This window comes from Canis lupus, chromosome 7 (genome assembly GCF_048164855.1).
Source record: "Canis lupus baileyi chromosome 7, mCanLup2.hap1, whole genome shotgun sequence".
NCBI lineage: Eukaryota > Metazoa > Chordata > Mammalia > Carnivora > Canidae > Canis > Canis lupus.
Genome location: NC_132844.1, coordinates 58,546,196 through 58,559,011, shown reverse-complemented (window position 1 = coordinate 58,559,011; position 12,816 = coordinate 58,546,196). Strand labels below are relative to the sequence as shown.

General features: G+C 44.2%; 1 long non-coding RNA gene across 5 annotated transcripts in view; it reads right to left on the bottom strand.

Moving 5' to 3' along the window:
- Nucleotides 1-3,070: 3,070 nt before the first annotated feature.
- Nucleotides 3,071-12,816, bottom strand: part of LOC140636933 (uncharacterized) — a 30,314-nt gene continuing 20,568 nt past the window's right edge. For 2 of the 5 annotated variants that reach the window (XR_012034193.1, XR_012034189.1), the window contains 2 exons: nucleotides 3,674-3,991; nucleotides 3,071-3,449 (listed from right to left, as the gene is read on the bottom strand). This is a non-coding gene — a long non-coding RNA (uncharacterized lncRNA). Of the gene's footprint in view, nucleotides 3,450-3,664; nucleotides 3,992-12,816 lie in introns of all 5 variants that reach the window. The other 3 variants (XR_012034191.1, XR_012034192.1, XR_012034190.1) reach the window with 3 other exon arrangements.

The window sequence follows — 12,816 nt, the reverse complement described above, 5'->3', positions numbered from 1 at the left end:
CATTCATCCACTGATGGACACTTGGGTAATTAGGTTACTTCCATAGCTTGGCTGTTATAGATAATACACAATATCTTTACATTATATATAGATAATATCTTTTTGACTTTGTGTTTTCATTTCCTTCAAATAAGTACTCAAAAGTGGAATTGTTAGATCACATGTTAGTTCTATTTTCCAATTTTTAAGGAAAGATACAGGTGCAATGAAACGCCGGGACACCTGCACCCCGATGTTTATAGCAGCAATGTCCACAATAGCCAAACTGTGGAAGGAGCCTCACTGTCCATTGAAAGATGAATGGATAAAGATGTGGTTTATGTATACAATGGAATATTCCTCAGCCATTAGAAACGACCAATACCCACCATTTGCTTCAACGTGGATGGAACTGGAGGGTATTATGCTGAGTGAAGTAAGTCAATCGGAGAAGGACAAACATTATATGTACTCATTCATTTGGGGAATATAAGTAATAGTGAAAGGGAATATAAGGGAAGGGAGAAGAAATGTGTGGGAAATATCAGAAAGGGAGACAGAACATAAAGACTCCCAACTCTGGGAAACGAACTAGGGGTGGTGAAAGGGGAGGAGGGCGGGGGGTGGGGGTGAATGGGTGACGGGCACTGAGGGGGGCACTTGACGGGATGAGCACTGGGTGTTATTCTGTATGTTGGTAAATTGAACACCAATAAAAAATAAATTTATTATAAAAAAAAAAGGAAACTCCATAGTGGCTGCACCAATTTACATGCCCATCAACAGTGCACCAGGGTTCTCTGTGGGCCATGTCTCTCTACACTTAGGTGGGCCTGTCCAAATCCTACCTGCCCACTAGACTGAGCTCATGTGGCACCTCTACCATGAAACCTTCTGCACCACATCTGCTCTTCTTATAGGTGCTGGCTCTATCGCATTTGTTCTCTGTTCCCACATGGTCTTTACTATCCATGGTGACTAGGCCTAAGATCCCACCCTGGCTTGTGCCAGGCAACTTCCAACTTAGAGGCCCATTCTCCAGCCTTCTCCCACTCCTTTGGAAGCAGCCAGGGGCAGGGCTTGGAGGGCAAGTTGAAGAAAGCAAGGGCACTTGGGGAAGAAGATAACAATGCACTGGAGTGGAACAGGATTTGACCAAGAAGTGGTATGTGCATGTATGTGTGTGTGTGTGTGGGGGGGGCACCAGTCTTAATCTCCAGAAGCACAGCGGAGGGTGGACATCCCAGGCGGAGACAGGATCGTTGTGGGAGTGTTGCTGAGTGGGAGTGGAGGTGATGGTAAAAGGTGAGTCAGTGGTGGAAGCCTGGAGGGGTGTACTCAGCATCATTCCTGCTGAGGGTTGGGGGAGCAGGCCGTGTGCAGAGAGGGAAGCTGTCTGGACAAAAGCATGGTGATGATGCTCTCTTCCTAGTGGTCTGGACCTGGAGGTCCCACAGATCTGGCTTGTCCTCTTAGAAGCCTGAGGGGCCTCCTATCCTAGAGAAGGCCAGAGGATCAAGGAAATAGTCTGGAAAGTAGGATTTCTAATAACTTACTTTTCCCTCAGTTGCCATGCCCACTCATCTGGCCATCATATTACGTCCTGCCCACCAGATATGGGTTGTCTAGGAGGCACATGTGCCTGGTAATGGGTCAGGGGACACAGTGGCTAATAATACCCAGTGATCCCCTTTCTCAAGAAACTCACTACATACCTGTGTGATGTCAGGATATTAGTGATTCTGAGCCATAGCTTGTTTATTTATCTGTAAAATCAGGAAATTCACATCCACCCTGAGACATCTGGAAGATGCCTACCTCCCAATGGGCACCTGAGACAAAGCGAGATTACCATGCTTACTGGCATTGAAATGGCCCGGGGGCCTCAGAAGTGTCACAAAACAGTTTCTTAATGAGGGGCATTGTGAACAGAAAACTTGGGAACATCAGGTGGTAGGAGGCGGTATCAAAGTGCAGATAACAGTGAAAGAGAATGCAGAGAGGAAGAGAACACAATGGAGAATTAACCTTTTAAAAGTCTCTGTGTATGTTCATTTATTGATGGTACACACCGCCTTTTCCAGAAAGCATGTAAGAGAACTAAAATGCCCAAGAGACAAAGCACAGATGGGAATGGAGGAAAAGGCATGGGTTGAAGGTCCACGGATCCAAATCCTCTGTCTTTTACAAGGACAGTGATTGTAGGTGAATTAGATAACTGGCTTCAGCCTCTGTTTCCCAACTATCACATCGGGGTTATCAAAGATTAGACACCAGGTACACCAGGTACATAGTGTGCCCATCAGGGCAGTTTCCTGGAACACAGTAGACCTTGAGTGACTGCAATCTATTATTATTGTTATTTTACCAAGGAGGAGGAGAGAGAAGCATCCTTACCATCCTCACCCTCGTCCTCACCACCCCCATCACTACCACCCTCATCATCACCATCGTCGCTAATATTTACTTAGTGCTCACAATAGCATAAGGCACAGTCCTAAGTTCTGTGTATGTATTACCTTATTTAATCCCTACAACCCCCTAAAAGTGGAAACATGAGAAAGAGATGCACAGAGAGCCTAGGTGATCTGTCCATGGTCACACACCTACCCCGGACATGGCATCAGTTGAAGAAAGTGGTGGTCCCTGCCAGCGTCAGGCTGTGCCCGCAAGCTGAGCATAAGGTCACTCTACCCATGCCCCAGGATGTAACCTGATGACAAGACCAGGAACTTTCTAGCTGCCTGTGACTGATGGAATTTGTGTGAGAGATTTTAACCTGCACAGCAATATTTGAGCGGGAGGCATTAAGAGCAGAGGAGGATGGTGTGGAAAAAAATACCCATGAGCCAAGTACCCCAGACATCAGAAGATTTTCCAACTCCCCTACATAAAACTAGCCCTTCCTCTCCTTGCTTGCTGAACGACGGGAACAGAGGAACCCCACTGATTTCTAATTCACTCCTTGTAGCCCATCATTCAATGTCCTCAGGTGGGCCAGTCATCTTGTCCCAACAACCACAGATGAGATGCAGCAACCTTACCTCCCGTTGGCACTTGCACCATTAGAAATAAACACACAGAGGAAATCTCTGGTTAAAATGCATGCAATGTTCCTTTAAAATACACAGGAGCTTTCTAAGACAGCCATTTCACTTGGCAGTTGGGCGCTCAAAGCTCCAAATTAAACAAGAGTGTTAGTGAATTGAGCGAATTCATCTGCTTCTCCCAATGTAAATGTATACTCCGGTGTGGCCCTCGGTGTCTGCGTGCAGCCAGGCCGTGTTTCCATGGTGAGAGGCGAGCCTGGACAGTTAGGATTTGATCCTTTCTTCCCACTTAGCCTCTGGTGCTCGGCAGATCCTATTCTTCCTTGTTCAGAGGTGGAAATTCTCTGTATGGGGTGAGCTCACAGCCTGGGGTTCTGGTCCCAGCTGAGGAAACAAAGTACCTCTTGTGATGTCCTTCTCCTTTGAGGTTTCAGGCCATGACAACGGAAGGAAGGAAGGAGGGGAGAAAGAAGGTAGGAAGGGAGGGAGGGAAGAAGAACGGGGTTACAATGCTCTTCAAACCAAGCACAGGACTGTCCGTTAGACAGATGCCATCTATCTAGTGGGGAGATTTAAAAGTGAAACTTCCAGTACATTGAGCAAAATGTTGCAGAGAATCGTTAAACCTTTCTTACCTTTCTTACCTTATTACGTCTCTGTTTTGCAACTGAGGAACCCAGGGCCCAGAGAGGTTAAAGCATTTCCTGGATTGGCACAGGTTGCAGAGGCAGATCTGGGCTCTACCCCTAGGGAGTCTGGCTCCAGAGTTTATGCTCAAAATTGCTAGATTTCCTCTCTGTGGCTTCCCTGTCTGGAGACGGCACAGTCAGGGTTTCAGCTTGGAGGCGTCTACTCTAAGAACTGACTCTTCCATGGAATAAGACAAGTTACTTCGTGTTTCTGGTCTCAGCTTGCTCCTCTGTAAAATGGGTGCCGTTATCCATGTGACAGATCCTGTTGGGCTGTAATGAGGAACAGATGATACAGAAAATGCATGTGTCAGAAGTGTAGCTACAAGGGGGCAGTTAAAAAGCAAACGTGTTTATGCTGCTTTTAGATTTACATTGTGTTTTACTCATGCTACCTAAACTTCACGCCAACTCTTTGATCCAAGTCTTATCCATCCCAACCCAAATATAAGGAATTAGGTACTAAAAGAGAAGAAGTGACTTTCTTATAGTCCAGAACTTAAACCGAGGTTTTCTCACTTTTATGTTGAGGGTTCACAGGATTGTTGGCAGGGAGGGGCATAGACAATGTCATGTTCTTTGTTCTTTGCTTTATTTTATTTTATTTTATTCTATTCTATTTTATTTTATTTTAGTCTGATCGGGTACTGTAGTGACTTGAACATGGAAAGGATTAAGTTAGCTTGTTCTTCACTGAATGAATCATGACTGGATGGAGCAGAGAGGCTTGGTTAACCAGAGTCTTGGGGAAATGCAAGCTTCTTTATTTATGATTGAATTTCTGCTGAATCTAGAATCATCCTGGAACAAAGTACTGAGAATATATCTGAAACATTCCAGTTGACAGCCTTTCTCTCAGGAAGAGAAGTGTAATACACGTAAGTGAAACTTCACTGGTTGCCCAGGGATCTTGCAACGTCTCCTAGTCATGCGGTTATGGAACTTTTCAAACTAGAAAGAATCTCAGAAAGCATCTGATATGACCTTCTGCTCTGTGGGAGGATTCCCCCTTCACTGGGAACCTCGGCCAGCAGTGGAAGAGCCAAACCAACCTATCCCTATCACATTTCAGAGTTGAAATCGGATTTGGACTCAAGAATCAAACCATTTACAAGAAATGTAACACTGAGCAAATTCTTTAAGTACCCTATGCCTCAGTTTACTGATTTTTTTAAAGATTTATTTATTTATTCATGAGAGAGAGAGAGAGAGAGAGAGAGAGAGAAGCAGAGACACAGGAGGAGGGAGAAGCAGGCTCCACGCTGGGAGCCGGATCCTGGGACTCCAGGATTGTGTCCTGGGCCAAAGGCAGGAGCTAAACCGCTGAGCCACCCAGGGATCCCAATTTACTGATTTGTAAAAGCACACTTTAACATCTTGCTTTTCTCACTTAACTACACACCTGTAAGATTGTTTCATATCAGTACATTCAAAGCTGTCTAATTCTTTAATGCACACACACAGACACATGCAAACACACTAAATTATTTAATTAGCCCACTATCAACATAGTTTATTTCCTATTTTTTGCTGTTGTAAATATTCTTTTAAAAAAAAGATTTATTTATTTATTCATGAGAGACAGAGAGAGAGAAGCAGAGACACAGGCAGAGGGAGAAGCAGGCTCCATGCAGGGAGCCCGACACGGGACTCAATCCCGGGTCTCCAGGATCAGGCCCTGGGCTGAAGGCTGTGCCAAACCGCTGAGCCACCCGGGCTGCCCAGTTGTAAATATTCTTATAATAAAGATTCTTGATCAGATAAAACAAAAAAGTAGCACCTACTTCATAGGTTGTTGTGGCAAATCAATTCATAGCAAGCAGTCAGAAGAGTACCTGACCCTTAAGAAGAACTCCATAAAGACTATTATTATTTTAATTTTTGTTGATTGGATAATTGGAATCTCTGGAAGAGGAATTATTGGAATAACAAGAAGAGGAAACAAACTGAGAAAACATGCAGCCTATCAGGGGAATGAATTAGTTATGACCGAACTGACCAACAAGCAACAGCATACACGAGGTAGAAGTTGATTTACAAGTCACTCTTAGGAAATTCAGAGGTAGTCAGTTCAGGGCTACCATGGCCTCCGTGGTATCAGGAGTTCAGACCTCTTTAATCTGAATCCTCCACTATGGATGACCTCTGTAGGTTATCCCATGGTCCCCATTTGCTGCTCCAGCTCTAGCCATTAGAGCCACATTCCAGGCAGTGAGAAGGAAAAGACTGGGAAGAGGAGTGAGGACAAAGGTACAACTTTGTTTTTAGAATTACCTGCAGCAAGCTACACACACCACTTTATCCACTTTGGCCAGGACTGAGTAACATGGTCACCCAACTGCAAGGAAGGCCAGGAAATGTAGTTTTTAATCTGGCAGCCAGGTGCTTCACAAAACATTACGAATCTAAATACCATGGAAGATGGAGAGAATAGGTATTGGAGAACATCCATAATCATTACCACAGAGAGTTTGTGGAATTTGGGGAAAGGCAGTCCTGTAAACTTTGCTTTGGTAAGAGGGAGTCTTTTGGTCCAAGCTAAGAGTTTTCGATCCATGCCACAAGGATTTTCATTAAAACTACCTCCTTCTCCCCAAACCGACACCTATCCAAGTCATGGTATAACAGGCCACTGCAACAGGGTAGAGACTCTTCCCATCCCCATGGTGGGGGGTGTATGCTTGGTTGTTTAGCTCTTGTGTTGACTTTGAGACATGCCCAGGAAGAGTTGCAGACCATGTGTGGCTTGTGGAGCCAGCTCACATGACTTATGTTGTGCAAGATCAACTTGACTCAATATTGAGCCCAGGTCAGACTCTGAAAGTTTTAGCTTTTCTCCTAGAGAGAAAACCATCCCCGATAGGATCTCTCCAGGGTTCTTCTTCTAACCGTGTAATATAGACCTTCTGGTGACTTGGAATATCTAGTAAATCACATTGTAACTGATTGGGGCCTATCTGTATTCATTAGAGTTCCTCCTCTTATTCTGGATCTGATCTCTCCTTCTTGTTCCAATGTGATTATAATCTAAAGTAGTTCCACCTGGACACCATAGGCACAGAAAAGAAAACTTCGCTGATGAACATAGATGCAAAATCCTCAACAAAATATTAGCAAGCCGAATTCCACAATACATTGAAAGCATCTTACATCACAATCAAGTCACAATTTTAATCCAAGGATGTAAGGATTGCTCAGCATCTACAGATCAAACAATGGGATACACCACATTAACAAAATAAAGGTAACCAGGGAGGGGCCTTCTGCTTTCTGGAGAAGCTGGGCACAATTTTACAAGGAGTGTGTCTTCTGACTGAGGCCAAATTGTGCAATAGGTGGGGTTGGCTTCACTATCTTTGAGCTCCACTTCATAAGCCTCCTGCTCCCTCCCAGTCTCCCCAAACTAGGGGCTCTGGCTACTTCAAACTCTGCCCACCTTGGTTCCTGTTGTTTCTCTTTCTCTGAAAAGATTCTTAAGTACTTCATTACTAACTTCTCTAAAACTGCTTAGCATTTTTAGGGGACTGGACGAGTGATAGATGAATGCATCCCTACTAAACATGTTGGATGACTAACCAAGCTTGGAGCAACAACATAATTTTGAGGTAGGGCAAGTGTTAGGAAGTTTTTTGAAATTATTAATGTTTGTATCAAGAGTTTGGCAATTAACTCCCCCAAATTTATACAGAGAGAGAATTGTGGAGGTGGGATTAAGACCCAGATTCTCTGCTGGCCACTGTTCCCAGCCTCAAGGGGGATTCCAGAAAGGTCAATAGGTGACATTCTGGGGCAGATGGGTCTTTCAGGGTAGGCAGGCCTTGTCCCTCCGTCACAGACTAGCTCTGCCCTCCCAGGTTGGGCCCTGGCTCAAGGAATGGGCCTCCAAGATCAGCTAAATATATGGGACTTTGGGCTCATGAGTCAACTTGAGTCTAGCTGGGAGGAAAGTTGACCAGGAATCACAGAACTCCAAAGTTGAGCTGGGGCAAGTTTTTGTGGGAGAAATTGGAATGAAGTTGGGGCAACCTTCCCACCTCTGTCTTCTCCCCAACTCAATCTGAAAGTACGTCAAATAATGTGGTTTCAGCTCCGTTTAGCGTCTTTCAACCTGAAAGTCAAAGTTTCTCTCCAAAGGAGGGAAACCTGCATGAATTGAAACTGAAATTAGTTAATGCGAAGCCCTGTGAACTGAAACTGTCAAATTTCACACAGCTCCGGTTTATCTTTCTCTTTTCCCAGCCACCCCCACACCCCCACACATTCATTCAGGAAACAAGTCAGATTTAGATGTTTTCCAATTGCCAGGCTCACAAAAGCATCCACTCACCAAACTTATACTCTTGAATTATAATGGCAAAAAGCAGCAAGGAATTATGGTTGGTGTATTTACCACTGAGTTTGACACATTGGGCTAATTAAAAAGATTATTCCATTCATTATAGAAAGCCCATCTCCTAGAGGGCTGGGCAATTTCCCAGGGGACCTGGACTACTGGAAGGAATGGCAAGAAAATGTCTGCTTGCCTTCTTGTCCTCCCTCAATAGTCTCTTCCCTACTAGGGAAAGATGGAAACATCAGATTTACCTGAAGATGGCCCCCTCAGAGGTCTTCCCCTGATGCAACTGAAGGACGAGAGTTGTTGAGACAAGTAGGGCTTGTCTAACACTGGAAACTAGGGGTGACTATGGGATGATTTGGAGGTTTCATGAGAGGTTGCCTCCAGTATTTCTCTCCCATAACCCTAAATGCCCACCATCAGGGTCCCAAAGGAATCATCAACTCTAGGAAGTAAATGCTCTGCTAATGATATGAGTGACTCGGCCTCCTCTGTCTGGGTTACTGAATAGGAAAGAATAATTTTCCTGGACAGAAGAGTGAGCCAGCTAGAAATTCCTTCGTTATCTGGGTGGGTTTCTTAAGCACTTTGTATTTTACTCGAGTCTTCGGTCAACTTAGGAAGGGGCCTAAAGTGAGGAAGGGAACCAAATGGAGTGAAAATTAATATTTAATGGTTTGTAAACACACTATTGTGTATGTCATCTCAATTCACTTTCTCGATATACGTTTACCAATGGTTGTTCTGAAACTCAGAGACAAACCCAAGGTCAACTGTTTAGGAAGTGGTTGAACTGGGATTCTCTGACTCCTTCATGATCTCAGTGCTTTTACTCTAAGGGAAGGGATTTTCAAGATTGCCTAGGATAATCTGCCCATTACACTGAAGACCAAGCTGAGGCTATATTGGTAAAACAAAACAACAACAACAAAAAGACCCTCACTTAAAATCACATAGCTAGTTTGGGCCAGAGAAAGGGAAGACCATGTTTCTTCTTTCCTAGACCACGATTCTTTCACCTACATGACACAATTGTAACAAGGAGACTCAAAAGGCCCTCTGCAAAGGCCAATTAAAAATATCAGAGTATGACTATGGGGTGGAAGGGAGAGTGATTTCTATTTTAGCCGTTATGAGGAGGAAATTATGTACATGAGCCTTTTAGCCACAAGTTTTCATTACAAGCAGAATATTTCTTTCTGTTGCAAACATGAATCCAGCATATTGAATGCTGGACTACTTTGCAAACAGATTCTCTATAGGGATGGATTAAAAATACCACAGTCCAGGTGATTCTAACATGTAGCCAGAAATGAGAACTACTGTAAAACTCAATAAAAGTCCTTTTACTAACTTCCTGGCTTTTGAATTCATACTAAGCTGAATAAAATCTTTTGAAATTAATTTAGTTATCATCCTTTAGGCTGTGAGCTGAGATTCTGGCTCTGTCAGGTGTCATCTGCAGAATTTTGGTAGACTGGCCAGACTGCAGATGGGCGATATTTCTCCTTGGCTCTAACCCATGTTATCCTTAATGCAGGCATAATTCAGAGTGCATTACGGTGAGAGAAGGAATTCCACCACACAAGTCCTTCTGACCTCGAGATTATAAGATTTAACATGTGTGTATGTGTATTATGTCACACATCCACATATATTTGTACATAAAATAGAGATAGCTGTATATTACCTAACTGAAGATTCTAGGTTTTTCTTCATTTCTTTTCGAGAGTCAATGATTTTGAAGAAATGTGACATTTTTTCTGGGGGGGAGGTTTCTTGCCTCCCCCACTGCCCTGGTGAAAATCTTGCTTGGAACAATACGTCTTCTGTGAAACAGTCTCCACAGAAAGTTGTGGAAATAAATCTTCCCTCTCACCACTCAAACTGAAGTCAAACCGAGTAGAGCACAGAGGCTTTGGAAGGATTGACACTCAAAGGAAGAGGGAAAAGTGTCTTGAAAATGGAAGAGGTTGGGGGAGGGCCCAGCATAGAATTCCCTTCTGGCGACTGTTCTGTGGCACTGGGAGGGTGTGAGTTAGGCAAAAAAGAATATAAAGCCTTCCCTTAATAAATCTTCAGCTGTTACCTTTCATGTCCCTTTAGTGGAGAATCGTAACGGCATGAAAGGGGATGTGGGGCTCTACTTGTCTTAACTCTCTGCTTTATGGGTGAGAGAAAACCCACAGGTGAACCAGAGCCAGCCCCGTCATGTGGCTCCTGTTCCTTAAGTGGTCACAGGCCAGCTTGAGGCCTGGTGAGCCACCATGGTGGGCACAGCGGACCAGCAAGCAGGATTTCAGACGGGGGCGGTGGGGGGGTGTCTCTGAAAGCTCCTCACTTTCATTCTGATGAAGCCCCTTGTTCTCAACTGTTAGGGCCAGAAATCCAGTCAAAGAGCCGATGGGTTGATAGATGTCTCTTGTGAATTAAGATAAGTCTGTAAATAACATTTATTTTGTTTGATTAATTTAAACATCGCCTTCTCCATGGGATCTGACTTATCACCTTATTAAATTTCACCTGATTCCCCCACCCCCACCCCTACATGGTGCTTATACGCGGTGCAATGAATCGAAACCCTCTCTGTGTGACAGGCACTGTGCTGGGTGCTGTCACGGTGATTCCACTGAACCCTGAACACCTCCCCGTCGAGGCAGGTTCTATTCCTATCCCCACCTCATACACGAGGAAACCAAAGCTTAACAAATTTAATGGACTGCCAGAAGCTGTCTGAGCAGCTTGACGGGTCATTCCCCGGAAGGTCACCGGCCAAGACTCACAAGGCCGGCGGTGGCCTCCTCGCTCCCCATTCCCCTCCTTCTGTGGTGAAAGCCTGGGCTTCCAGAAACGTCTCTGAAGGAGAAGCCCTGTGGTCCGCAGTTCGTGAGGCACTTTCCGGCCTTGCTGTGGGTTCCTGCGACCTGACTTCCAAACAGAGGCATTTGCTAATTTCCTGAAGAAAGCTCCAGGAAGTCTTGTCCTCGGGTGAAAGCTGTTCGCAGTAGGTGAGAAAAAGGGAAGTTTTCAGACCACCACACACTTGGAGGTTTCATTTTCAGTGTTGTGTGGAGCTGACAAATAAACCTATCTGACTTGGCTCTCCTTCTCCTGCCCCGCCTCCTGCCTCTCCTCTTTTCCAGATTCATGCGAATGTTTTGGTTAACTTTATCCCCTCCTGTGTTATTGTTGTTGTACCACATATTAATGTGGTGCTTCTGTAGCCCAGAGGAGCACGGTTGAGTTACAGTAACAAGCTACGAGCTGAAGGAAAGTGCTGCAGTTTTTGGCTGGTCCAGTCCCAAATATACACCCGCACATCTGGACAAGAGATCATGTGACAGCTTGAAAAGCCAGAAACATATCCTGGCTACCATAAAAAATGGGTTCTGTTAAATTAAAAAGGCTTTAAATACTGGCTCAGCTGGTTTTGGGGGGGGGGTGTCTTTATTTCTCTCTCTCTTTTTTTTTCATCGTTCTGGAATGTGTTTGTGAGATTTGTGATTGTCGAAGCTTTAATTTAATATCGTGAACCCATCATATGGTGAATTTGTTTGCAAGTTTTTCTGAGGTGCGGCCAACCCTTCTCTACTTTCCTCACTTTGGGCCTGGTTTGTCAATTTTTTGGGATCAAGGCTTCGTATTTTGGTAAGAAAACAAAAAACAAAAAACAAAACAAAACAAAAAAAGCACTCTAAAAAGAAGAAACTCTCCTCTTTCCCACTGGCCAACCCCTCCCTCAGATCCCCTCAGGAAAACCTTAACCTGCCCCCCGCCACCACCACCAAAGCCTGTCTCCTCTTACAATCTTTAAGAAAGATCCCGTAGGGTAGTAAGCTTTAAAATATTATTGGTAAAGAGAAATGTCATTGTTTCTCTCTGGATAGAATCCAGAACAGATTGAAAATAAAACATTTCTTGAGATGAACGGATGTTAAACACCAAAGTATGGTTAAGAATCTATCCTTGCAACTCAGAAAAAAATATATCTATTTTCTTTTTCTTACGCAAATAAAACATTCTTGTGTTGCCCGCTGGACATATCTTTCTCCCTGATTTACCAAGATTGCAGAAACCAGGATTAAACAAGACACCCATTCCAAAACCAAAAATCTGTTTTCTCAAACTATCCAAGAGAGAATGACTTTCGAAGTGAGCATGTGATTAAAAGACAAGATAGAAAAACTGTGCCTTGCTTCTCTTTAAAGAATAAACAGCCTATTAGGCAGAGTGCTTTCTCTTGGCATTTGTACTATCTGCTGCTGCTGATTTGTCTTTTCATTTGGAAAAAACTAATAGAAACAGTATTGGTAAAATGTCACCAGCTTTGGGTTTCCTAAAGTATGTGAAAACATTTTATTTTAACATATTCATAAGTTTGGCGCTTCTCTTCCCACCATGGACTGTCAGCTTCCTGGGAGCAAGGGCCTTGCCCATCTTGCTTGCTGCTCAGTCCTCGTTGGTCTCACCAATGCTGCTGCTCGGCGTGAGCTGTGTGCCTCTGTTTACCTCTCCAGAAGTACCCCTCCTTACCCTTCCCTACTCCATTCTGCACCCTGGAGCTGATTTGTGTGAACTGAGTCAATAGACTCTGTAATGGTTATGTGCCAACTGGCCTGGGCCAGGAGATGCCCAGATAGCTGGTAAAACATTATTTCTGGGAGTGTCTCTGGAAGTGTTTCTAAAAGTGGTTAACATTTGATTCGGTAGACTAGATAATGTGGGCACGCATCATCCTATCTGTTGGGGTAGGGCAGAGCCA